Here is a 25,087-nt window from a genome sequence, read left to right on the forward strand (position 1 = left end):
TCCGATTGTGGTCAAACTTTGCACGCACATTCACACTATGTTGAGGAACAAATGCCACCCTTTTAACATTGGCCTGGTATAGCGCCACCAGCAGGTCTAATTTAGCAAAACATTTTTTTTACACAAAATGCCTCAAACCATGAATGCAGTGTCCGATTGGCGATTGCCGTGCAAGGCCTAAGAACAAATGGCACCCTTTAAACATTGGCCTATTATAGCGCCACCAGGAGGCCACAATAACCTACCTGACCTGGCGAGGAGCACTTTTTCTAGTTTTTTTTTTTTTTAAAGGTTAAAGTACTATATTTTGATAGTAATCATTGCTACAGAGTGTTTGTTCGGTCACAGGGGTCTCTCCAGCTCTTTAGTAAACACGATATAGAACATTTTCAGGTATGCGACAACATTTAAGCCAATCAGAAGAGAGCACTGAAAATGCCTTTTCTGTTAAATAAAGAGCTGGAGAGACATGGGAGACTCCTTATATGGACAGGACACTCTATAGTAATGAGTACTATCAGAAGATAGACCCATTTTGCAATTATTTGAATAATTGCAAATCACTATACCTTTAAGTTAAAAGTGTGCAGCTTGTTACAGGCTGGTGATTAATAATAATGAATAAATACAATGCTTAGCAATGCAATCTAGCAAATAACTCAATATTATACCAAATACTTGATGCTATGGACTATGAGATCAACACATGCAGACCAATATGATACCTTTTTTAACAGCAGGCATGACTCATCATTGAACTATTGCTCTGTCTTGAAAAAGGAACTGGCAGGTATTTATTTTATTTTTTTATACATTTTTCACTTTTTATTTGGAACAATGTGGCATCCACAGGGGTTCTGGACTGTGACATTAATTCAAGCCGGGAATCATACACCCACCCAAGCCACCCTGCCCACACACTGTACGCACACACATGACAGTCTTAGTCATAGACTGGAGTCATTCAGACCATAAATATAGTCTATACTGTCAGAGGTGCTTATGTCCTGTAATGAAAACATGTAATCCCACATACTGTAGGCCTAATAGTCACTACAACACTCACTTCCATATGTCGAAAGAGCCTTCCATATTAATCCAATAATTACAGCATTATTCATGATACCGACAATGATATTGACCATGACACTGACCATGATACTGACATGATACTGACCATGATACTGACATGATACTGACCATGATACTGACCATGATACTGACATGATACTGACCATGATACTGACCATGATACTGACATGATACTGACCATGATACTGACATGATACTGACCATGATACTGACCATGATAAACAAGATGATTGTATTATTTGGTCAGCAAATCATTTAGATTAGCTTCCCAATAGTCAATATAATATGCCAATACCAATATTCAATGCAATAAAATAAGTAGCAAAACAAGAAAGGTCAACAAATCCATGGGGTGACTAATCGATAGAAAAAAAGTATTGTTTTGGGTGCTTGTATCCCTTTAAGTGCTTGTAGTTGAGTAATATTTGACCAGTTATCTATACCTTTGACTCAAGTATTGGAGTTGACTTTGTCCACCACTGGCTGGGAGACATAACACAACATAACACAACCCACAGCAAAATCTACTATCACTTAATCTTTGATAGTAAAAGTAAGTAGTGCCAAGTTTAGTATTTCAGCCATGAGAGCCATGTATTGTAGAATATCAACTGGTCTTCAGGTTACAGTATGTTAAGTTAAAAGTGTGCAGCTTGTTACATGCTGGTGATTAATAATAATGAATGAATAAAATGCTTAGCAATGCAATCAACTAAATAACTAAATATTATACCAAATATGTATTACATACGTAGACTGTTTGTTGTGGCTTCTAGGTCAGTGACTTTTTTAATTTCAAGGATCTTCAGTTTGATATGCATTAGTTAGTTAGTTGAGGGTGTACCAATGGAACCTAATGGACCCTTAGAGGTCCATTTGATTCTTAACGATAAATCATTAGTTGGCCTTGAGCACCCCTGGGGGTCCTGGACCCCAAGTTGAGAAGAAACAGTGCTCTATGGGCTCTGAACATATCAGTCAATTTTAAACATTTGACAGCCTCCTCCTCATGCTACAGACCTTTTTTTCTGTGTCTCTCTCCCTTTCAGCATCACCTCCTCTTTTTGTGACTGGTTATGGGGTTGGGGTTCACATTAGATCAAAACGACGTTATTTGTCAAATGACAAATAATCTCTGCTACGCTCCGACAGTCAACGGCTCCGTTGTGTTGACCTTGTGGCAGGGTGGAAAGTGAAACAAAGCAATTACATCTTGGAATCTTCCGAATAAAACTTTGATTACTGACATTTTGACCAATCGCTATTAGGGTTGTGAGAGAGAGAGAGAGAGAGAGAGAGAGAGAGAGAGAGAGAGAGAGAGAGAGAGAGAGAGAGAGAGAGAGAGAGAGAGAGAGAGAGAGAGAGAGGCAGTTAGAGAGAGAGAGAGAAAAGAGAGAGAGAGAGAGAGAGAGAGAGAGAGAGAGAGAGATAGAGAGAAAGAGAGGCAGTGAGAGAGAGGCAGAGAGAAACATGTAAATAGTTACTTTTCAGCACCATTGAGGAGCCAATGACTGACAGGCTAGGTATCACCAGGTGCACTGATTGCTAGAGTGCAGAGGGGGGGACATGGGTTGATATTAATGGTCTTAACTCAAAATGTATACATCACACAGCTTAAATTTGTTTTGATTAAATCAGAGAGTGATGTAAAAAAAATCTGTAGTGTAAAAGTTGCATGTTCATATAATGTCAATGTATATCGTTTCTTGTGTCTGGGTAGCTCAGTTGGAAGAGCTCTTGACTCTGAACTGCAAGGTCATGGGATCGAATCCTGGCAAAAGCAACACAGCATATGAGTAATTCAGTTCCCTGGTGTATAGAGCATACTTACAGGTATAGACTCATGTATTTGTTAATGTTGCTACCCTTTAAATGGCCGTGGCTTAAAGTTAAATATTTGAAAAACTACACATTATTTCAAAGAAAAAGCCACCAGACCACTAATGAGTTGTGAGTGAAGACAGGTGTGATTGGTGATGAGTGAGAGCAGGTGAGAGGGGTGGATCCAATCCATGGGAATAGGGGGAAGGTTGCTGACTAGATGACTCTTTTCTACACCCACCCTCACTAACCTTAACCTCAGTAAAACAACGACCTAACCTCAAGAAACACTATTTGTAAAACTAAGAATTCCAAATGATGATCTCCTCAACGCATTGTTGGGGACAGGGATCAAACCAGCAACCAATGGATTCACAGGCTGCCTCTCTTCTCATTGAGCCTAGAGATATGGCCTCCCTGATGGTGTCTGTTGATATCTATAGGTTTTTCCGTCCGTTATGAACCAAGCCTCTGTTTCGCTAACTACTCTAGATCACTGGTTCACAAAACATTTACCAATAAAGATTTTTTTTGTCTCCTCGGAATGGAATCTAATGAAAACAGTCGATCTACAAGCTCATAACGCGTTGCTATCTGAAAAGTTGTGAGATTGTAGATCGGCTATTTTCACAAGAAAGTATGTCATACATAAAAAACAACTACTCTCAAAAAAGCATTTCATGTTATTTTTTAAAAAAATGCACGTGTCTGAATTAACAGGCTCATGTTTTGTACAATGCAATTTAAATGTAAAATGTAATGAGAGGGGTTTGAACTGGGGGCCTTTGGAAAATGAGGCTAACATTTTACTGATTGAGCTATTCAATCCAAAGCCTTAGTCAGTGAAAAAGGAGAATCCAAAAAAACAAAACAAAAGGGTGAATGAAGTACGTCATACATTGAAAATAACTACTCTCAAATGAGCATTTCACGTTATCTTTAACAATTGCACATGTATTCATTGATACAGTCATGTTGTGTGCAATGCAATTATAATGATGTCTGCATAATGCGACCCTGTGGTTTCAAGGCATATGGTTTACCAATCAGCCATTGGACCAACAGACCTAAACTGGTGAAAAAGGAGTTCACACAGATGACACAGTTTCACGCAAATTGCTCAGAAATCCTGGGTTTAAATGTTTTTCAAACTGCTCAAAATTGCGGACAATCTAAGGGCGGAGCTTACTGGTCAAAGTGATAGATGTGTTCCTCATGAGTCAAGGCACATGTGTAAGCAATACAGTATATATAGCGCCCCCCCTTTGACCAATTGGTGTAAGATTGGTTTCAGTGATACTTGGAATGACCCTCTACATTACTGTAAAGTTTCAAACAAATGTGAGTCTGCATGTAGGCCTATGTGTTGGGGCAGATGAATAATTGTCATAAAACTGCAATATTCATTGGCTCTTAACTCTTTGACTGCCAGAGTATTTTCATCAAGTACTCCCCCAGTGCCAGCAATTTTCGTGTTTTTTTATTTTTATATTTTGAATTTTTCTCATGAAAATAATTTAAAGACCCAGCACAAATCCGCCACTAGAGAGCAGCACATGACAGCGTGATCAGGTCGTTAGGTCTCGCTCACCCTTCTTGATAGATTAGACAGGGAAAAACATGAAAACGGAAGTGACGTCGTCCCAGATTGTTTTGATCGGCAAAAATTACGATGTGATACACGACGGCGATGACTGATCGTCACCCAGACCATAGATTATAGAAGAGAACCTGTCCGTTTGTCCGTTATACCGTGTGAAAAATCGTTTATTTACCTATTTTGGACGAAAATGACTGGGGAAAAAAATCAAAAACCGGAAACGGAATCCAGGCCATGAAACCGGATGCAGATGTCCGTGAAGTAAGTGGAACCCGAGAATAACATTGAATATTAAGCAGCATAGCGCAATCAGAGATTAAACAATGAACGCGCGTCAAGCGCGTCGAACGCGTCGACGGCCAACTGGACAAAGTAGCACTTGACGCGTTATCGCGTCGTCCGCAGTCAAAGAGTTAAAAGCTTCATTTTCCCCCCTCCCCAGTTTGTCGGCATAGGTCCAAAGCTCATGTGTAAAATGTTTCGTGCAGATTTTTCAAAAATCCCAGGAGGAGATAGATTTTTACTGCTTTTCATATAATTCAAAATGGTGGGAGATCTAAAGGTCAGAGTATGAAAGTTGTTAGGCATGAGGAGACGCATGTGTGTATCGAAGTTTCATGACTGTAAACAGGGCATGAGTTGTACCTGTTCAAAGTTGGCATTTTCAATTGAGTGCTACAGCGCCACCCTTTGGCCAATGGTTGTGAGTTTCGTGTCTTCGCCGTTTGGCATAGCCCTCTACCATATTGCAGAGTTTCGTAAAAAGTTACCACGCGGTTAGGCCAGAACTGAAAAAACGGCAGAGGAAAGAGAAAGCCAAGGAATGCAATTATGCATTTCAAGCCTGATAGGCCTTGAAACCTTAATAATCGATTTATGGGAAAATTCCATATTTGCCCAGATCTTCAAGCTATCAACGTGTCGTGAGCTTGTAGATCAAGAAATGTCCCAAATCACCTGGCGGTCAGATCTGACCTGCATCCACTTGCATGTGCCCAATGGTTCTATTTTATGGTTCTATTTTACCCCAAAACAATTGTTGGAAAATAAATGCAGGACACGTGAATGCATTTACTGTATTACAATTTTATAACCATAATAAATGTTTGCAAGGAGGCATAAGATCCATTTCTGTGTGGAGGCTTCACAAAGCACTATACTAGTTAATATTTTACATAAACTCATGCTTTGTCCCCAAAGTGACCCATATTAAGTAATTATTATTTGAAGGGAGTAAGCCTACACCAGTGACACCACAAGTAGCCGAAGAATACCAACCAACTGAGGTTTTAAGGGCAACAAGGATGTAATGATGTTGATTGTGATTGTGGGATACATGTGAGTGCTTTTCCCTGTTCTGTTTGGTCTATATTTGCTCAGACATGGAGAAGCCATTATGTGAAGGAGCTTTTTCCTGGTTGTCTCAGCGTGTTCGTCCTCTGAGGTGACACTGGCGCACACGTCTGGAAACACACATGTGACAGATGGTAACAGAGGCTTTTAGCTAAAGATCCAATGTTCTGCTAAACACTCACTTATTCACTCTGTCTCTTACTAACACCACCCCCACGTCTCCCCCCCACCCTTTCTCTCTCTCTCTCTCTCTCTCTCTCTCTCTCTCTCTCTCTCTCTAAACACATACAGTACCAACACTCAGGCAGGCACATACTATGCATCATAGTATATTTTCTGCATACAAATTCCAGGATGGTGTGGCCAAAGTCAGTCGCCTCCAGGTTTGCTCCACTAAGATTGTGCTTTTTTCTACTTCTTATGTTGGATTCTTTATCCAGTTATTATATAATTATACTAGGCTGATGCCTGTTGGGAAGCCTCCGCTTATGCAGACCTGCCAACATGTACGCATTTTGCGTAGCAGGCCCGCATTTTCACAAAGTACGTGGGTACGATGTGTCCCTCTAAAGCAGAGGTTCCCAACCACCGGTCTGCGGACCTGTGCCGGTCCACGAGACATGTACCACCGGTCCGCGAGAAGGTGGCCGGGAATTCCAAGTTTATGGATTGTACAAATAAACTTCACCCACAAACTCTCTGAGGGGTGTGGAGTTCAATGGTGCAACCCGGAAGTGCACACACACACACACACACACACACACACACACACACACACACACACACACACACACACACACACACACACACACACACACACACACACACACACACACACACACACACACACACACACACACACATTATTATTGATTGTTTTTTTTAACCACATGAACCCTAGCATCCCTATTCTTGGCATGACATAATAGGTGAACATTCTGCAAAAATAGCAGATCTACAAGCGCAGCTTTTGTGGGAGCCCGGTCAACAAAGTATAGGGTTAAGTAGCCATGTAATAAGCGTGATAATGAACAGTGAACTGGTCATTATTGAGAAATAAACCACGACAGGCTGATGCAAGACCCAAATGCGAGGCGGAGAGGTCTGTCGTTGTGGTTTATTTCTCAATAATGACTGGCTCACTGTTCATTAATATTTCCATTCGTAATGGCTTACTAAATCCATTAGTAATGGCTGTTAAGCAACATCAAGGAGCTCAAGGCGTCAAACATGGCCACCAAGGAGGCGATGGTAATCCAATGCAATTCTTCAAGTGACTAAATAAGATTATGTGATGAACGAATGATCACACAGCCTGGTCTCAGTTGGATAACCTCAGGCAACAACAACAAATGTCTGGATCTGTATCTTGTTTTCTCTGGACTCGATTTACATGCCTGAATTAAGGAAGTCGAAGACTGTAAATATCTTGGTTCATATGTGGCTGACAGCAGAATGGACTTTCTTGCCATAAAGGGACATGCTTGGAATGGCTGCAACAAACTCCTCCGAGTCGGGCAGTCTGGCATCGCAACTGCTACACAGCTCTCTTTCTTGAGGGCCTGTGTTTAATAATACATCCTAATGTGTGCACTATGGAGGCAATATTCCGCCTTAGGCCCCCTACACACTGCCAGATATTTGATCCAATTTGTCTGTCGGGGACCGTTTTTGTCGCTCGCCGACAAACCCCCCGATCTGACACAAGATCGGGCATTGCTCGGTGAGATGTTACTCGAGCGGTGTGAAAGGCACAGCGAGAAGATCCACCCGCGATAAAAAATAGCACAGAGACCTTCCTGACCGTTTCTAGATTTCTAGCATGTTTGATATTTGGCTCTCTCGCCGAATGCAAATCATGCAATGTGAAAGGGGCTGCGATCACTCTGCGAGTAGATCCGTGCTACAGCCAATGAGAGCAGTTATTACAGTATGCTAGAATCAGCAGCATCATGGACCAGGAAAGTCCCGACACTACGCAACTAGTGTTATTAAAACATTCAGAACACGTGTGCTCCTTCTCTGTTGCAGCCAGGTCATTATTATTTTATAGGTTGCAGGTATGAGGGGATATAATTCCTTTTTCACTTACTGTAGGTCAATAGAGTAGGTCTACATGTACAGGTTCGTCATCATCAAGACTGGAATACGTTTTACCACCGTGGCGTGCCGTGAACGACCGAGGAAATGCTTCTGACCAGTGTTACCAGATTTTGCGAGAGAAATAAGCAACCAGGTCTATGAAAACAAGCCCAAAAGAAGCGACTATAGGCCACACGAGCACTTTAAACCTATAAAGAAATACATTGGATATTTGAAAATAGCCGATCGACAAGCTCGTTGTGAGCTCGTAGATCGGCTATTCTCAGAGAAAAATATTGAAAAAAATTGAAAATTGTGGGTTTTTTTCCAAATCCACACAAATCTTGCATGGGGGTCTATGGCACAACATATTTTCAGAAGTTGTTTGAGAACCACTGGTTTAAACAACATTAGGAAACAAGCCCAAATAAGCAACTACACTTTAGAAACAATTAAAGGTAGGGTAAGTGATATATATATATATATATATATCTTTTTTTTTAAAGGTTAAAGTACTATATTCTGATAGTAATCATTGCTACAGAGCGTTTGTTCGGTCACAGGGGTCTCTCCAGCTCTTTAGTATAGTACATTTTCAGGTAGGTGACACATTTTAAGCAAATCAGGAGAGGGCACAGAAAATGCATTTTCTGTTTAATAAAGAGCTGGAGAGACATGGGAGACTCCTTTTACTGAACAAACTCTCTATAGCAATGAGTACTATCAGAATATAGAGCTATTTAACACTTATTTTAACCAAAGTAAATCACTTGCTCTACCTTTAAGCCCCAAAAAATGCAACCCACAACTACCAATATAAGCAACTTTACAGAAAAACAAGGCCAAAGTTGCTTATAATAAGTGACATGGCAACACTGCTTCTGATTTGCAGCTGGTTTACTTGTTTGTATCATATAGAGAGAGAGACACACACATACAGAGAAATAGAGAATTATTTAATGTCAATCATTAGCGTCCTGTCTCGGTCTCGCGCATATATCACGGGAGCCTTGCACGTTTTCGTGAGAAGTCGGTTAAAATGAATTAGAATAAAAGCAAATGTATGTATTGGGTCTGGATCGCAACGTGGTGAGCATCTTGGAATGTGTGATCCCTTGTCGGCGATCGATCGTACACTGTGAAAACCACAACGATATATGACAGCCGATTTCAAGAAAAAGACTTGTGTAGTGTGAAGTGCTTAGCGATCTGATGACTCCCCGACCACTTCAAATATCTGGCAATGTGTAGAGGCCCTTAGAAGGGCAACTTTCAACTATAGAGAATATTATCCCATCACTCAAAACTAATTTCAAATTTGCATAATCAATTGAGTGCAGGGATCTCATGTCAATACATTCCTCTGATCAATGTCCTGTCTCACACACACACACACACACACACACACACACGCACACACACACACACACACACACACACACACACACACACACACACACACACACACACACAGTGTGCATGTGCATTCAGAGGCAGCAGGGAAGCAGGTGAATGTATGCCAAGGTTTGTGTTCAGCTTAGTATTCTAAGTATTAAAATAACGTGACTGTAAATGGAAAATAATTTGGATAATGGAAAAAAAGAACCCCAGAGAGGTACATCTCCTCTTTCTCTGAACTGAAAATAACTCCAAGGTCGGTGAGCATTTCATCAGGGGCTCATACAGAACTGAAACACTAATTAATTAGTCCTAATAAGAGACAATGGACAGATTCTCATTTTCACCAGCTGGTATTTCTGAGGATATTTCAGAAGGAACATTGGGTTCAGGTCAGATGAAGTACATTTTTCATTCTTTTATTGATCTGAGAGTCCTGTAAAAAGCACTGTTTTCTCCCACTGAGAAGCTCTATGCTTTTTTTTCCTGTCAAATTATTCTCTGAAGAATGGAATGAAATCTCTTTATAGAAGATGCACGCCAGCATACTGTATGTGGAATTCTAATGAAAACTCACCCCCTAGCACTCCAGTCCTCAGGCCTTCTATCGCATCTTGTAGGCTATTTTCTGATAGACACTAGTTATAATATCATCACTGTCAGGGGGGAACCTTCCAAAGCTTTTACTTTTCAGGAAATGAAAAAAAAAACTTGTGTTCCAATGTAGTTATTTAGCCACAAGATATTTTTTTGTGTAAATAATGCTGAAATGATGGTATCTACAGTAGATAGGCAGGCAGCGATCACACTGAGAAGGTTCAGTACAAAAATACAAAAGACTAAAATAGCTTCAGGCAGACATACGGAGCAGACAGAGTGAGGAAGTTTGCACAACCAGGCAATCAAATATTATAACTTATAATTTGCAAAAGTGAACTCTCACTCTGCTTTCGGAAAAGGAGGAATTCCAACCATAAAGCAGAGTCTTTGGGTTTACCGATTTACAAAGCTGTGGCAGCAGGGAGGAAAGCTTTCACATCAAAAACCTTTTAATATCAGAACTTGGTCAAAACATGCGTATTCATAAGGAACCTGAAAGAACCATGAAAGAACCTTTTCCTGAAAGAAATTACTGAAACATTTAATAACTGTATACTTTATTTGTATATAGGGGGACTAGCCGCTCTACAAGCTCACATGTGTCGCGATGTGGCGGCTTGTGAGCTTGAAGATCTGCTATTTCCGCAATTTTTATCATTGAAAATCTACGAACAACATAATAATTAATTGCGTTTTTATAGTGCTTTTCCAAGTACTCAAAGCGCTTTACAATGGTTCATTCATTCATACAGGTGGGGGGGGGGGACATTGGGAGGTGAAGTGGCGAACAGTCGACGCCAGCGTCCTCACTTCCCACATTCACACACCAATGGTGGCAAGCTAGCGCCGACCAACTCATTGGAGGCAATGTAGGGTTCAGTGTCTTGCCCAAGGACACTTCGACGACACTAACTCTGGGGGAGCCCGGGATCAAACTGGGAACCTCGCGGTTCCCATCTGGCCGCTCTACCGGCCACTCTACCCCTGAGCCACTGCCGCCCAACATGAAAACCATTATGACGCTAATGCTAAATAATTGTGATGATCTCAAATAATCGCGATTAGATGTACAAATTGTGACAGGCCTAACCATCCCACTGAGAGTTAATACCCAGATAAAAGCACACACACACACGCACTCTCTCTCTCTCTCTCTCTCTCTCTCTCTCTCTCTCTCTCTCTCTCTCTCTCTCTCTCTCTCTCTCTCTCTCTCTCTACCTTCCCTCTGGTCATTTTCATCTAAAACAGACATCTGAACGCATGTGATTGATAACAGCGTCGTCCTCGGTGCTCGTTCGCATGCGGTCCATGGATTAACAGAGCGCATGCTGATAAGGCGGCAGTGATAACAATCGTACATCTGTGCACCACGTTGTGGGAGTATCATTTCATTTTCATATGTGACTTCAGGTTGTATAGTAATGAGACTCTTTGACGTTATCAGTGGCCATATCTTTTACCGCAGATATACTCAAGGCATTTAGTCTCAGTTTAGAAGCAGGTGGATATTCTGTACACGAATCTTTATGAACCGCTGTACACTAATTGGAACATCCAGTTAGCAGCTCTACGTGCTGCTGGACGAGCAGATGGCATGCCACCTTCACACTTATGAGAAAAAGCGATGATAATGTGTTTGCATTCAGCATCCACATGTACCTCCTTAAAGGTTTCATGACGTTCAGTTTTACCACACATTGTCATGGTCCTTCAAACGTGTATAGAAAGTTTTAACAAAAAATTCCACTCCATTGATCCATGGCAGGTGTTTTTCTCTCACATTTCTAAAGCCTTTTCAACTGCAATGAAAAAATTAATCTTTGCCTGCGGGTGTCGCTGGTGAGGGATTTTGCCTGTCAATCATCGCCTCTGCTCCACCCCCCCCCAAAGGAAAGGATAGGGGAGGGGAGGGGCGAGAAGGAGAGTGGGCGGGATTAATCGGCTGTGACCTCACTGCCGAAGGGCCAAACTCAGATTACTTTTCAGCCTAATTATTCAGAAAACCCCAGACCACAGAAAATCCACTGAATGTTCAAAGTTCAGATTTTTTGGGTGTAATTGAGGTCATAAAACCCCCAAAAAAGGTGAAAATGAATGTCATAGAACCTTTAAGTTTATAGATCGCCTGCAATTATTGTAGCAACATGCAAAGTTTTTTATATCACATGGTATAAAGTCTGGCTGTAAACACATCAATAAGAGCAGCTTTTTTACATTTACCACATGAACCCTAGCATCCATATTCTGGGCATGTCATAATAGGCAAACATTCTGCAAAAATAGGCAAGTAGATGGGCTATTTTTGCTGAAGAGAAAAGGAGGGTACCATGTATCAACGCCTGGGGCACCCTGGTCAGTGAAGTGTATAGGGTTTACATGGATAACCACTTAAGCCCCATTATGGGTAACTGGAGTCCCTCAGGGCTCAATACCAGTGTCTTTTTTGTTTTCTGTTATTGTGAAAATAACGACAACGCGACGTCGCGTTGTGAGCTTGTTGATCTGCTATTTTAAGCGAAAGCATTCCCTGCAATACGGATCCTGGGGTTTAAGTGGTTAAAGGATATAACTTGGTGTGTCTTTATTTTGACCAGGAATTGTTGTTGTTTTCTCCAAGACTCTCTTTTTTCTCCTCATCCATCTTCCACTCTGCGATAGTCGCAGTCTAATTGCTATGTCTCTGTAGTAGTATATTCAATATAATCATAAATTGAAAGAATTAGTCCTACAGAATATTACGCTAAAGGGTTGTTTACACCAAGCACTATGGCGATGACGATAACTATATGTTCACCACTGTATTTGTTATACTGTAGTTGTGTTGTGGACTCTGCCATCCTCGGGCTGAAAGACGCATGCAATAGGATATATGGATAATCTGTTTTGTCTTTGGGTGTTTTTATGGAGTGGACCACAATGGAAACACGCTCTGGCTTTTTTGTGTTCATCCACGTTGGCGTTTTTTATTGTTGTATGTTAGTGGCAATAACAATTTTCTATTCTATTCTATCATCTACATTAATAACAAAACTTTCCGAGGTGCACTTTCCGATCTTTATACTGTAGTTATATAAAGTATTTATAGCACTGGGTGTGAACCGCTCTCACTGTGTCCATGCTCTGATACACAATATTAACAAGGTATTCATGCTGCAACAAAGCTTGGGCTTATTTATTATACACCGGTATGAAATGTTCATGGAGTCGTGAAACATTCCTTTTTATCAGAGCAACGACGTGACTGACAGGAATACTGGAATACAGGAGAGGGAGCCTGGCGGAATGGACAGATGAATGACTGTGCCAGGAAACATTATGTGTTTGCACATAATCTAAGCCAGTGGTTCGAACCCTTTTTTCTTGGAGCCCCCCTTCTTACATCTGACACAAGCTGAGACCCCCCACATGCGCACGCACACACACACACGCGTGCGCGCACACGCACACGCACAAGCACACACACACATAGAATCTTGTGTTTTCAATCATGTTACGATAGATATATATTTCTGAAAATACCATGAGCGTGTAGATCAGAAATGTTTACTATTTTTGAAACTTTTAGCAAAATCTTGAAAAATGACTATCCTATCCTATATCAAAATTGCCTAGAGGGTGAACCAACGGTGGACGTCACAAATGTAACATGAGAGGTGCACCGTTGCTCCGATCCGCACAAACACTGTTCAGGGGTCTGCTATCAGAATAGTCATACCAGGGACCACGTTGGGGGCCGCCGGGGCCCACAGGTACCCCGTTGCTCTAATCCGCACCAAACTTGGCACAAACACTGTTCAGGGGTCTGCAATGAAAATAGTCACACCCAAAAAACGTAATTGCATACATATGGGCTACTACAGCTGTGTTTAACACTTCAAATGGCCATAACTCGGTGACCATTGCTCTGATCAGCACAATATAGGGCTGGATTTGAAGGCAGCATAGAGGCCTGAAAATCTAGCATTTTCAATGCCCATTATGAGTTTGTGCAACATGTTTGGACCGCCTCTAACGAAAGGGCAAGTGAAAACCTCAAGGCACACCAACTCTAGTCATATCGGAGCAATATAGCCTCTATAATAGGTTTTGTGGCCCTTATCACTAAATGTTTATCTTTATTTACTAATACCAAATAAAACGCTTGCAAGCCCCATTTCATACTTTTACAAAGAAATAAAAAATTGCAAAAATGGCTGATCTAGAAGCTTGGAGATCTGCTACAGTTAGCAAGTAGGGAGGCAAAGCCTGACAGGATTGACACTTCTCATATTTATTTTTATTTTATTACTCGTTGTTGCACTATGATGTGGTTTGCACTGTCTTGTCCTGTCTTGCACCAGTCCTGTTGTAAACTGCGCTCCACTGCATCAAACCAAATTCCTAACATGTCTACATGTCATGGCAATAAAGTCTTCTGATTCTGATTCTGATTCTGATTCTGACAGATGAATGTACGTCTTTGGAAAAGGTACAGCAGGTACATTTTACAGAAAGTCAAAAATCCTACCTAAACCACATGCTTTCTTCTGGCCTTCTTTGAAGAAACTCATTGATCAGATCATCAAAGTCCAGATCCCAGACAAGGTTCTGACTCAATGGCCATGAATGACAGGCTGTTTCGGCACTCTGTATCATCCTTGTCCTTACTTACGACAGGAATCGTCAGATAGAGTCATAATGCAATGTATACATTAGGAGATGTTGACTGCAATCCACAATGGAGCATTGTTTTGGCGGAGGCATGCACAGACCATCAGGTCTAAAGGCATAAGTGAATCATTTCATCTTAGTAGTTCAGTACTGTATATCTAAACCAGAGGGATCGGTATAGAGGAAAGTGTGTTTGCTTTATCAATTACAGTACATCAGTGTCACATGCAGTGCCTGGAATGAACAGTACATGATGTGCTTACGAATCACTTTTGCGGACAAGACAGCTAACTAACTTATCAATATCCACATTAAATATTTCTATATGGAATTCAATTTGCACATGTTAAAACATGAGAAATGATATTTCAGAAATTTCACATTCAGAAGTGAATGTGCTGGCTGTACCATTTTTTAAATCTGTTTCATTTTCTTTTGTTTGTTTGCTCTGTTCTTTTGTAAATGTTTTACTAAATATTTTCTACCATATAGGATTGCAAAGCCAGTGCATCTTTTTACTTCAACTATAGAATCCATACTCCCCTTATAACATACAGAATACAATGTGTATGTTATAAGGGGTCCTTCAGCAGCATCAGACACAGCCAGTGTGACTACCGTATTGTGATGAAGCAGAATTCAAACGGAGTGGGAAATGCTGCTTGCTCGGCCAGTCGGCCTCCTTGTGCTTCCACATAGACATGCTGCAAATCGATACGTGCACAGACACACTCTATGCACCTGATATATAGTACACACACTCACGCGTGCGTGCGTGCGTGCGTGCGTGCGTGCATGCGTGCGCGCGCGCGCACGCGTACACACACACGCACACGCACACGCACACACACACACACACACACACACACACACACACACACACACACACACACACACACACACACACACACAAACACACACACACAAGCACAAGGCTCATGTCGGAGTGGAACAAAATAACATGGTGTCACAGCTGAACAGCAGCCAGACAGTACAAGAGACACCTGAAGGTGACTGTCATCATATCACTCTTTCAGTGACATAACTGAACCAACGCATTCTCACACCCGTCGTTCAAACAGGTGACAATGTGGGACAGGATTGACAATGAGGCACCCATTTGACGGGGCGGGACTCCCCTGCGTGACACGTTATGCATCCTAGCCTATCGGTATGCAACTCAAACAGTGCTGAGTCAGCAGAAGTGGACTTCGAGTTCGCACCGCTCGGCACGGCCACTTGCTCGCCTAGCGGCTCACTTGCAGGTGCCTCACAGGGCTGAAGTCTGCTTCTGCCTTATTATACATGTTTTTTTTGCGTTCATGTCAACCTATTACGAGTTGGGAATGAGAACAGCACTTCCACATTGAAAAACAACACGGCAAAACCTGAAGTAGATTTAGCCCCAAACACTGCAGTACGACTTCGAGCTCTTAAAGGAGTAGTTCACCCAAAAAAAACTACACACCCCATGAAGCCTTGAATTCATGTAGATTTTATAGTTTTTGTCACATTCCTGAGCCAATAATTTGATGACCGGCGGAGTTTAGACATTAGCATCTTTCCGCCAGTGATCAAATAAATTATTGGCTTAGGAATGCAACCAAAAGAAAAAAACATGAATTCAACACTTCATGGGGTGTGTAATTAATTAAAATTAACAGACGAAAAAGTGCAAAGCAAAATCCTTTTTAGATAAAACTATGAGAGTGTAAAATGTACCATTATCATGTCTGTTTTTACACGGTTCTTACACACCGGGAGCATTTATTTTGTGTGATTAACTCACATTAATTTAAACTGGAGTTGCTGTCATGAGTCCATCCTCACAGAGTAGGGACATTACGTGGCTATAAAGCATCATCATTATTTTTCGAAAATGAGATGAATTTCTTGCCACAAATAAAAGCTGATTTGAAGGTGCATCACCAAATTAATAGTTCCAGGTGAAATATTCCACAAAACATTACTGGATCGTTCATTCATCACTGTGTAAAAACCTTCACAGTTAAGTTAACACCGGGTTTTGTTGTGTGGGTACCGGTACATGCTACCAAAGCTGTGACCCACGCATTGTGTGACATCCTACCTAGACAAATTATTTGTTTACAAACATTGAGACTGCACGCACAGGTGCCGGTTTCATGCAATCAATTCCCAACAGATCCCCAAACATGTTTTGGGGAGCGCTGGTTTCATTTCATTCAATGTCCTCGCCCTCCTGTGAGTAGGCTAAACAAGGTAAATGAAGGTAAATATACTTAGCTGACATAATAGCTGACATAAGCTCACATCGCATCACGGATGCGACCGTTGTGAGCTTGGTGGTCTGCTATTCTTGGCCGTTCTCTGCGCACGACACCGTCTATATACTGTACTGTAATAGTAATAGTTGCACCTTAACTCATTATCTCTTTCACACTATTTCTCTTTCCATCTTCTTGTTTTATGCACAACGAGAGACAACATGGGGATTTTGGCATCACAGTTTAAGTGAAAAATCTATCAAAATGTATTCAGCCGTCTTGCAGAGGGAACAAAGGCCCCTCCCTGGTAAAGAAATGCAAGAGTGAGAAATAAAACGATCGGGGAAGGATGAAAGGAAGGGAGAAAGGAGAGAGATGAGAAACGAAGGGGGGTGGAGAGGGTGGGCTGAAGGAGAGAAAGAGGACAGAAACAGAAAGAGAATCATAAAGAAACCGAAAAAAATCTGAGGCAAAATCACAGTAATATAAAGAATCAAACAGGGACAGCACAGGGAGCAAGAACCAAAGAAACTGAGAAGAGAGATAGAAGCAGAGAGAGAAACAAAGAAAGCGAGAGAGAGGGGGGGAAACAAACGTAGAGAGAAACAGAAAGAGAGACAGAGAGAAAGTAAATGTAAAGAGACAAAATGAGACAGAGAGAAAGATATAGTATCCTGTGAAAAAGTCACGCAGGAAGTCAAATGGACATTCTAGTTCTGTGCTCAGAGAATATTCAGGGTACTTGAGACTGAATCTCAACTAAAGGTCAGAGCTTCAGTTTTTGTGTGCGGGTGCGGGTGCGATGCGTGCGTGTGTGTGCGTGTGTGTGTGTGTGTGTGTGTGTGTGTGTGTGTGTGTGTGCGCGTGTACAGTATAGCACGCCCACACAACATAAACCATCAAACCCGGGCACTCAGTTGACACTATGCAGTTTCTCTTAACACAAGCCGCAGCACCAAACACTGTGGCTAGACCAAAGCAAAATACTCAAATAAATAAACAATGCATCATCATCATCATCATCATCATCATCCTCATCAACATCATCATCATCATCATCATCATCATCATCATCCTCATCAACATCATCATCATCATCATCATCACCATCATCATCAACAACAATAATATCTCCACTTACCTGTGAGTGTCCTTGAAGATGCTAATGAATCCTCCAGGGAGAGGCACAACCTCTGCTAAGCTAGCTATTAGCCTCAGCCCTAATAACCCATTGGGTATTTCAGGCAATATCTGTTCTGAGCTAAGCTAAGTTTATACACAAAAAGGAAGCTGTTAACCGTTCACTGGGTTTCTGAACCAAGTCCATCCCATCAGTAGAGGCTATACTCAGAGTTAATCCCGCCCGCTCACTGCCCCACTGTCTCACTGGTCAGAGTGTCGAGGGTCATGGAGCAGCTGGTTCACATTGGGGGTTTGAATGGAGTGATATTAGGTGTAAAGATGTTTTGACAGTTTTGAAAATGTTGATCAATCTAGGGGTCCGTGCATCAACATTTTGATACTAAATGTACGGTAATATATTGGTCGATTGTCCAGTTCTAAAAGTCGGTTTCACTGAAGCTGTTCTGCTAATTCTACTTTAGTAAAAAGTAGGCTTCTGTGGAAGACTCTCTGATCTAATGCTACAAATGATTACTTTCAACAAAATAATGACCACCTCTCATTGCTCACCTTTGCGTACCTTTTGTACGACAGTGCTGCGAGGTAAATAAACAATGCCGACACAATTTCAGTGCACCAGTGCAAACTTTCTGAAATATAAAGTGGAAGACGTTTGGGTTTTATAAGACAGACGGAACATTGGACAAGTCTGGCCATTTGTCAGGTTTGTAGAGTGATTAAATACAGCGGCAGCACAACAAACCTAAACACTGACTTAAGACAGCATGGTGAAACCTGCAGTATGTAGGCAACAAGGATTCTATGGATGCTAGTACAACAGACAAGAACACTAAGACTAGGGGATTGAAACATGTGTCCAGCCACAACTTGGTGAGGTCTACTGTAATCTCAGCATCTAGCCCATTTCATTATTAAGGACTTACAAACTTACATTTAGTTGAGAGAGATGGCTTTCTAGACATATAGTAAACACATTAAAGCTGAGGTACAAGCTATACCAAGTAGACAATATTTGCGAGCATGTTTGCTGAAACTGCAGCCCTGCATAAGGTATCCCCAAACAAACACACTCTCTCACTCACTAAACACAACATAAATTATACAGTGCTTTGCTAAAGCCTATAATTTAAAGTACACCGGTGTCGCTTGGCAAAAATAACAGATCTACAAGCTAAAAATGCAACACTCTCGTGCGAAGGAGTACAAACAGGAGCTTAACAGTCTGCTTTTAAATGTATTGCTATGAGCAGCTGTATTGTTTGGCACTACACATTGTTTGCTATCAGTATGTACTGAATTATAGATACCGTACATTGTTTACTGTGTTCTGACAGTATACACTGCATTTAACCATACTGCACACCGTTTACTAGTTAATTAAACTTTTGGGTTTGATATCAAATTCATAACCACTTTTAGATAATTGGCTTATTATCTCTGCTAGGCCGGAAGGCCTGTACAGTGTACACGTCCTTACATAGTCTCTCTCTCTCTCTCTCTCTCTCTCTCTCTCTCTCTCTCTCTCTCTCTCTCTCTCTCTCTCTCTCTCTCTCTCTCTCTCTCTCTCTCACCAGCTCTATGTGTTGGTCTAATTAGTACATCACTCCAATGTCACCTTATGTTGTCTGGGCGCTAATGGGTACGTGTTTGTGTGTATGTGTGTGGGTGGGTGGAGGGGGGGGGTGCGAGAGAGAGCGAGTGAGAGTGTGTATGTATAGTGTGTGTGGGGGGGGGGGGGGGCTGTCAATGCTGGTTAGCATCACAGAGCTGCTGTCAGGGCCACAAATGCAACACAACCTGTTGAATACCCAGAGGCTGCCTGCAATTACCAACCCCACGCAGAGCCGGGACCCCGGGGAGACTGACCCCATCAAAGCAAGAGGGGAGGGGGCATAGAGGGATTGGTGGTCTTTTGTTTTCTACATCCGTCTTTGCTTTCCACATGACCCACGGGGTCATGGGAGACAAAAAGAAAAGAGTCCTGTGGGTGAAACAGCTATATGCGTGTGTGTGTGTGTGTGTGTGTGTGTGTGTGTGTGTGTGTGTGTGTGTGTGTGTGCGTGGGCGACTGCGTGCACATGTGTGTGCCTGCGCACGCGACCCCCAGTGAACCAGCCTGGTCTCCACGGCCTGGCCCCTGACTCAGAGGGACAGTGGGACGGCGAAACGGACAGCAGCACGGGGCCCCTATAACCAAGCACTGCTTCTCAACCTTGACATGTTGACATATCAACATGGCTCCAAGACACTGAACCTTCACTGTCGGCAGTGAAGAGGGGGTCTTTCAAAACACTGTACAAAGACCACCCAGTTGGGGTGGGATGGGGTATGGGGGTGCAGTTTGTGCAGAGTGTATTCGGAGGCCAAAGCATACTGGGTTAAAAAATAATGAGTATTTTAGATGGTATGCAGTTTCAAATGAGTGGCTTGGCTCCCTGTGCTAAAAGGAGTGTTTATTTTCTTTTTTATTGAAATTGTTCTCTAATGACAGATAAAAGCAAGGACACCCTCCTTTGTCCTCCTTCTCTTAGATTTATGTTTGCTTGTACAATTTGTCATCATGGAATCACAAACACAAAGTAGTGATGGAGACACAATTTCTAGATTATGTGACATCCTTGCCATTGTACTATTTAATGGCCTTTGCTAATTCACTGTTTTAATTTGACTCCAGGGGGTTTTCAGTGCTGAGCGTCAATTTAGTATTTGAGTCTTTTTTAATTATTTAATTAAATTTAATTAAATACAATATCAATGCTCCTAATGACTGCATGAGAAACAAGTCTTTATGAATTCTGGGTATTGTAGTGTCTTCTCAGGTGTTGCATGTTATCAAAGCACATTTACATCGAGTGGCATCTAGAATTGTTATGAAATGTCTTTGTTAGTACGTGCTAATAGACGGGATACGTCAATCATTTCTCTCTCTAGATTCGAGAGGGGGGGGCGCTGGTCCAAAGGGACATACAGTATGTGCCGTCAATTGGTAGCTGTCCCATGTGCAGTGGCATGGTGACAGCTTAGACTCCTGTCTCTCATGGATCCCCACTGGTTTAAATGCTTGAAACCTGTCAAGGGATTTCTTTGATGCTCTCTTCTCTGCCTGCTTCCCTACAGTTAACCCATTCAAACCGGGAACGCATGTGGCTATACTTTGGCTATTTAAAAATAGCAGATCTACAAGCTCATAGCGTGGCACCGAGTGCCGTGCTATGAGCTTGTAGATCTGCTATAAAAAAAAAATAATCGTGAACATTTGTGTAAATCTTTGAATATATATATTTTTTTTTTAAGCGAACATTTTTAACTCAAATCTTTGCTTCTGGGGGTCCCTGGATTGATTTGATATATAATTTTTGGGGTCCTTGACATTGAGAACCACTGATCATAGAAACATAGGTTTTCTTTCAGAAAACTGTTAGGTATTTAGAAGAAATCTTTTAGAATCGGCTTCAGGTCTTGATGGGTTAAATCAGTGAAAACGGGGGAAACATTGTAGTATGCAATACCATCCGTTACAAAGAAGACCTTGTTGGGTAAAGAAAGCATCTGGTTTATGAGCAGGACTGTTGGTTGGTTGAGAAACAGTGGGCTAGGGAGCCCGTACCACCTGGTTAGAAACGTATTATCAACATTGTTAATCTATCCCACCAACTCCACCACTCACCCAGGAGTATCTGACCAATACATCTCTGTAGAATTCAAGCTGAATTTAATCAAACATTCATATACATCAAAACACAATTTCAGAGGAAAAACAGCTGATTTATAGCTGGAGAATTAGAATTTGGAATTTTGTCTTAAGGTTTTTGTTAAGAATACATTGAAACACTTCAGATACTCCTGTGGAATAGCCACGCCCATGTGGAACTTCATCATTCATTCAACCATCTCTCTCTCTCGCTCTCTCCTCTCTCTCTCTCGCCCTCCATACAGTGGGAATGGCCATATAGTGTGTTCAGCTGTGGTGAAAATGAAGTGGAAGGGCACTATGTAAATATATTTTTCATCTCTGTTGGTTCTGAATCCCTGTCCACTTACACTGCACATCTACGCGGATGGACTTGATAGCAGCCACCCCCACCCCGTTGTCAGCCTTGCAGTAGTAGCGGCCCCCCCTGCACTCTCTGGATGGACTTTGATACGCAGCGTCTCATTGTAGATGGACGTCTTCCTGGAACTTCTCTGACCGCACTGCCTGCTGTCTTCGTCCAACCCTGACCTGGAGGGGGAGAGAGAGAGAGAGAGAGAGAGAGAGAGAGAGAGTAGGAGAGAGAGAGAGAGAGAGAGATGAGAGAGAGAGAGAGAGGAGAGAGAGAGGGGGGGGGGGGGGGGGGTGTTGTGAGTCTTTGTAAAAATTGTCTAAATGCAAACAAGTTGAACTGAAGTCAGAGAAGAGGATAAGAGAGAAAGAGAATGAATTCAGTCCTCTTTGATGAAACATCTGTCTTGCACGACCACAAAACACTTGTCTCTCACTGTGTTAGTGTTAGATCCAGATCCCATGCTGCCATGAGAGCAATGTGAGCAGAGGCGAGCAGAGGCGAGCAGTGAGCTCCGGTGCTCCAAGTGCTTTTGATTTATTTTCAGCCACACCCTACATACAGACACACACACATTAAACCCATGGGAGCTGACCAGTACAACCTCTGTCTTATAGAGACACACGGCCGGAAGTGGAAGGCCTACAAATTCACGCCTACTTTTGAGACAGCGCCGCTACTCGAGGTCCTTTAGAACGATGAACTGCAGCTCTCAATGCAATCTCTATGAGAGGCATTGTAAAATACCGTAATTTCACTGGTTAACTACTGAAGCTGTAGCGATTTTTTTTTGTGTTCTTCTAATAAAGTGTCCCATTTGTTTAATTTATCCTTTTTAATGTCCCATATCTGCCATCTCGATATACTACCCACAATATACTATAATATACTCCATCAGTATGTCAAAACCGCTAGCATCGGAGATCTAGAGTTTAAGTGGTCTCATGGTATATACGTCACAGACGCATCCCTTGAGGTTTTCAATACCCAGAAAACTGGCGAAAGTGGCCGTTTTCAAGATGTTTTGGTCATTATCTCTGGAACAGAAGGTCCAATCTGCTCAGTTCAAATCTTGTTGGATGCGTGACTTTGAGGACATTAAGCACGCATTGACACATTTTCGGGTTATTTGTTTTTTTTAGGGGAGGCGAGATCTTAGTTGGGCAGGCAACCGCCTGTCCTGCCTCCACAGTGGGTCACTGAAATGCGACAACTTGTCTGTCTGCCGTCTCACCTCTGCTGTGTTAACATTATGGGTAACTCGTTAAAGTGGCAAATTAAATGTGACACATCAACTATTAAGAAAACAAGAAGATTTGTTGACAAAGACACTCCATACATTTGGAAACATATTTTTATTTAAATCAATATCGTCTTCAGTTAATGCAGGATAATTTTAAAAGTAGGCTAACTCTCATATCCTCTCATAGGGTGCAGTTCAACGTTCTAAAGGACCTCGAGTAGCGGCGCTGTCTCAAAAGTGGGCGTGAATTTGTAGGCCTTCCGCTTCCGGCCGTGTGTCTCTATACTGATGGTGTTGGGGGAGGGGTCAGTGGTGGCCAATCACTTCCCCATCCAGATTCTTCCTGCCGGTCTGGGGAATCGAACCAGGAACATTCCAGCAACAAGTACACTCTTCATACCTTTAGGCCAAAGCTGCCCCAAACAATGAACAATGCCTATGTCTCTTAGTAAAAGGTATTGCCTAGTAATTCCTTAGGCGTTGAAATTGGATGGCATGTGTTTTTGTGTTTCTCTTCGAGGAAGAGCATCTTGTGAGTGTGGCGTGGCATTTCTCCCTGTTCAACTGCACTCACAACACATGCTCTGGTTGTCTCCGCCAGGCCGAAAGGCATGGCGAGAGAGTATGTATTGCACCCTGTCCGTCAGTGTGTGGCACCGTTGACATGATCACAGCAAAACTGTGCACACACACTCCCTGGATGCCAATTCAGAACCTCTGCCCCACATTTTTCACATGGGCCTATTATAGCACCACCAGGAGGCCGCTTTTTGCAAAACACATTTTTTGACAGTACGCCTACAGATTTTTTCCAAAGTCACACAAATCGGTACACAGTATCTCTATAGTCATTAAACAAAACGTGTCTTTCAAAATTTTCATATTCCATCCTGATTTGATCCAAAGTTTGCAGGAATGCTCTGTTTTGAACAAAATGCCTCAAATCAAGAACACAGCGTGCAATTTCCTTGAAAGTTTGTTACGTACATTCCCACTAGGCCGAGGAAGAAATGCCACTTGAACATTTTCAAATCAGCCTCATGGTGGCGCTATAACAGGCCGATTCGTGTTTTTACCTATAACTGCACCGATCTGTGTAAAACTTTGTATGTGCACTCCCTAGAGTCCAAGGAAAAACCTTTGCCCTGCATTTTCTGCCTTTTAAAGCGCCACCAGGAGGCCGACTTATGTAAAACACATTTTAGGATATTACTAGTCACGTGATCAAGACGGATCTGTTAAATTTTTCATATTCCATCCTGATTGGCTAAGATTGACATCTTTGTTGTCAAGCTTGCAGCTTGAGTGGCCCGTTTTGAACAAAATGCTGCATCATGTCCGATTGCGGTGTAACTTTGCACGCACATTTGCACTACGTTGAGGAAGAAATGCCACCCTTTCCACATTGGCCTTTTATAGCACCACCAGCAGGTCTAATTTCGCAAAAAATCATGAATGCGGTGTCCGATTAAAATCAGAGGCCTAAGAAGAAATGGCACCCTTTTCACAATGGCCTATTAGAGCGCCACCAGGAGGCCACAATAACCTACCTCACCTGGCGGAGACCTGTGCTCCGAGGAGCACTTTTTCTAGTTCACATATCATTCCTACATCCCAAAAAAGATACCCCAAGTAAAATCCTGTAGATTAAGAGAGAGTGACAGAGAGAGAGACATAGCGAAGACAGACAGAAAGGCAGATATAGACTGCCTTGAATGAACAAACATAACAGCAGAAACATGAAAATGATTATATACTGTAGTGAGTCTACTGTGATATGAAAAATAATCAGTCTTATCAGAGACACATTGTAGCT

At 42.1% G+C, this 25,087-nt stretch overlaps 1 pseudogene across 1 annotated transcript in view; it reads right to left on the reverse strand.

The window, feature by feature from the left end:
* The window catches only part of LOC308087905 (MAM domain-containing glycosylphosphatidylinositol anchor protein 1-like), a 144,057-nt pseudogene that overhangs the window by 117,962 nt on the left and 1,008 nt on the right, over positions 1-25,087 (reverse strand). Inside the window, exon 2 of the transcript XR_013935113.1 lies at positions 22,027-22,207. The product of XR_013935113.1 is annotated as an MAM domain-containing glycosylphosphatidylinositol anchor protein 1-like (transcript). The remainder of the gene's footprint in view (positions 1-22,026; positions 22,208-25,087) is intronic.

This window comes from Gymnoscopelus braueri, assembly GCF_963280865.1.
Source record: "Gymnoscopelus braueri genome assembly, chromosome: 1".
Classification (NCBI taxonomy): Eukaryota; Metazoa; Chordata; class Actinopteri; order Myctophiformes; family Myctophidae; genus Gymnoscopelus; species Gymnoscopelus braueri.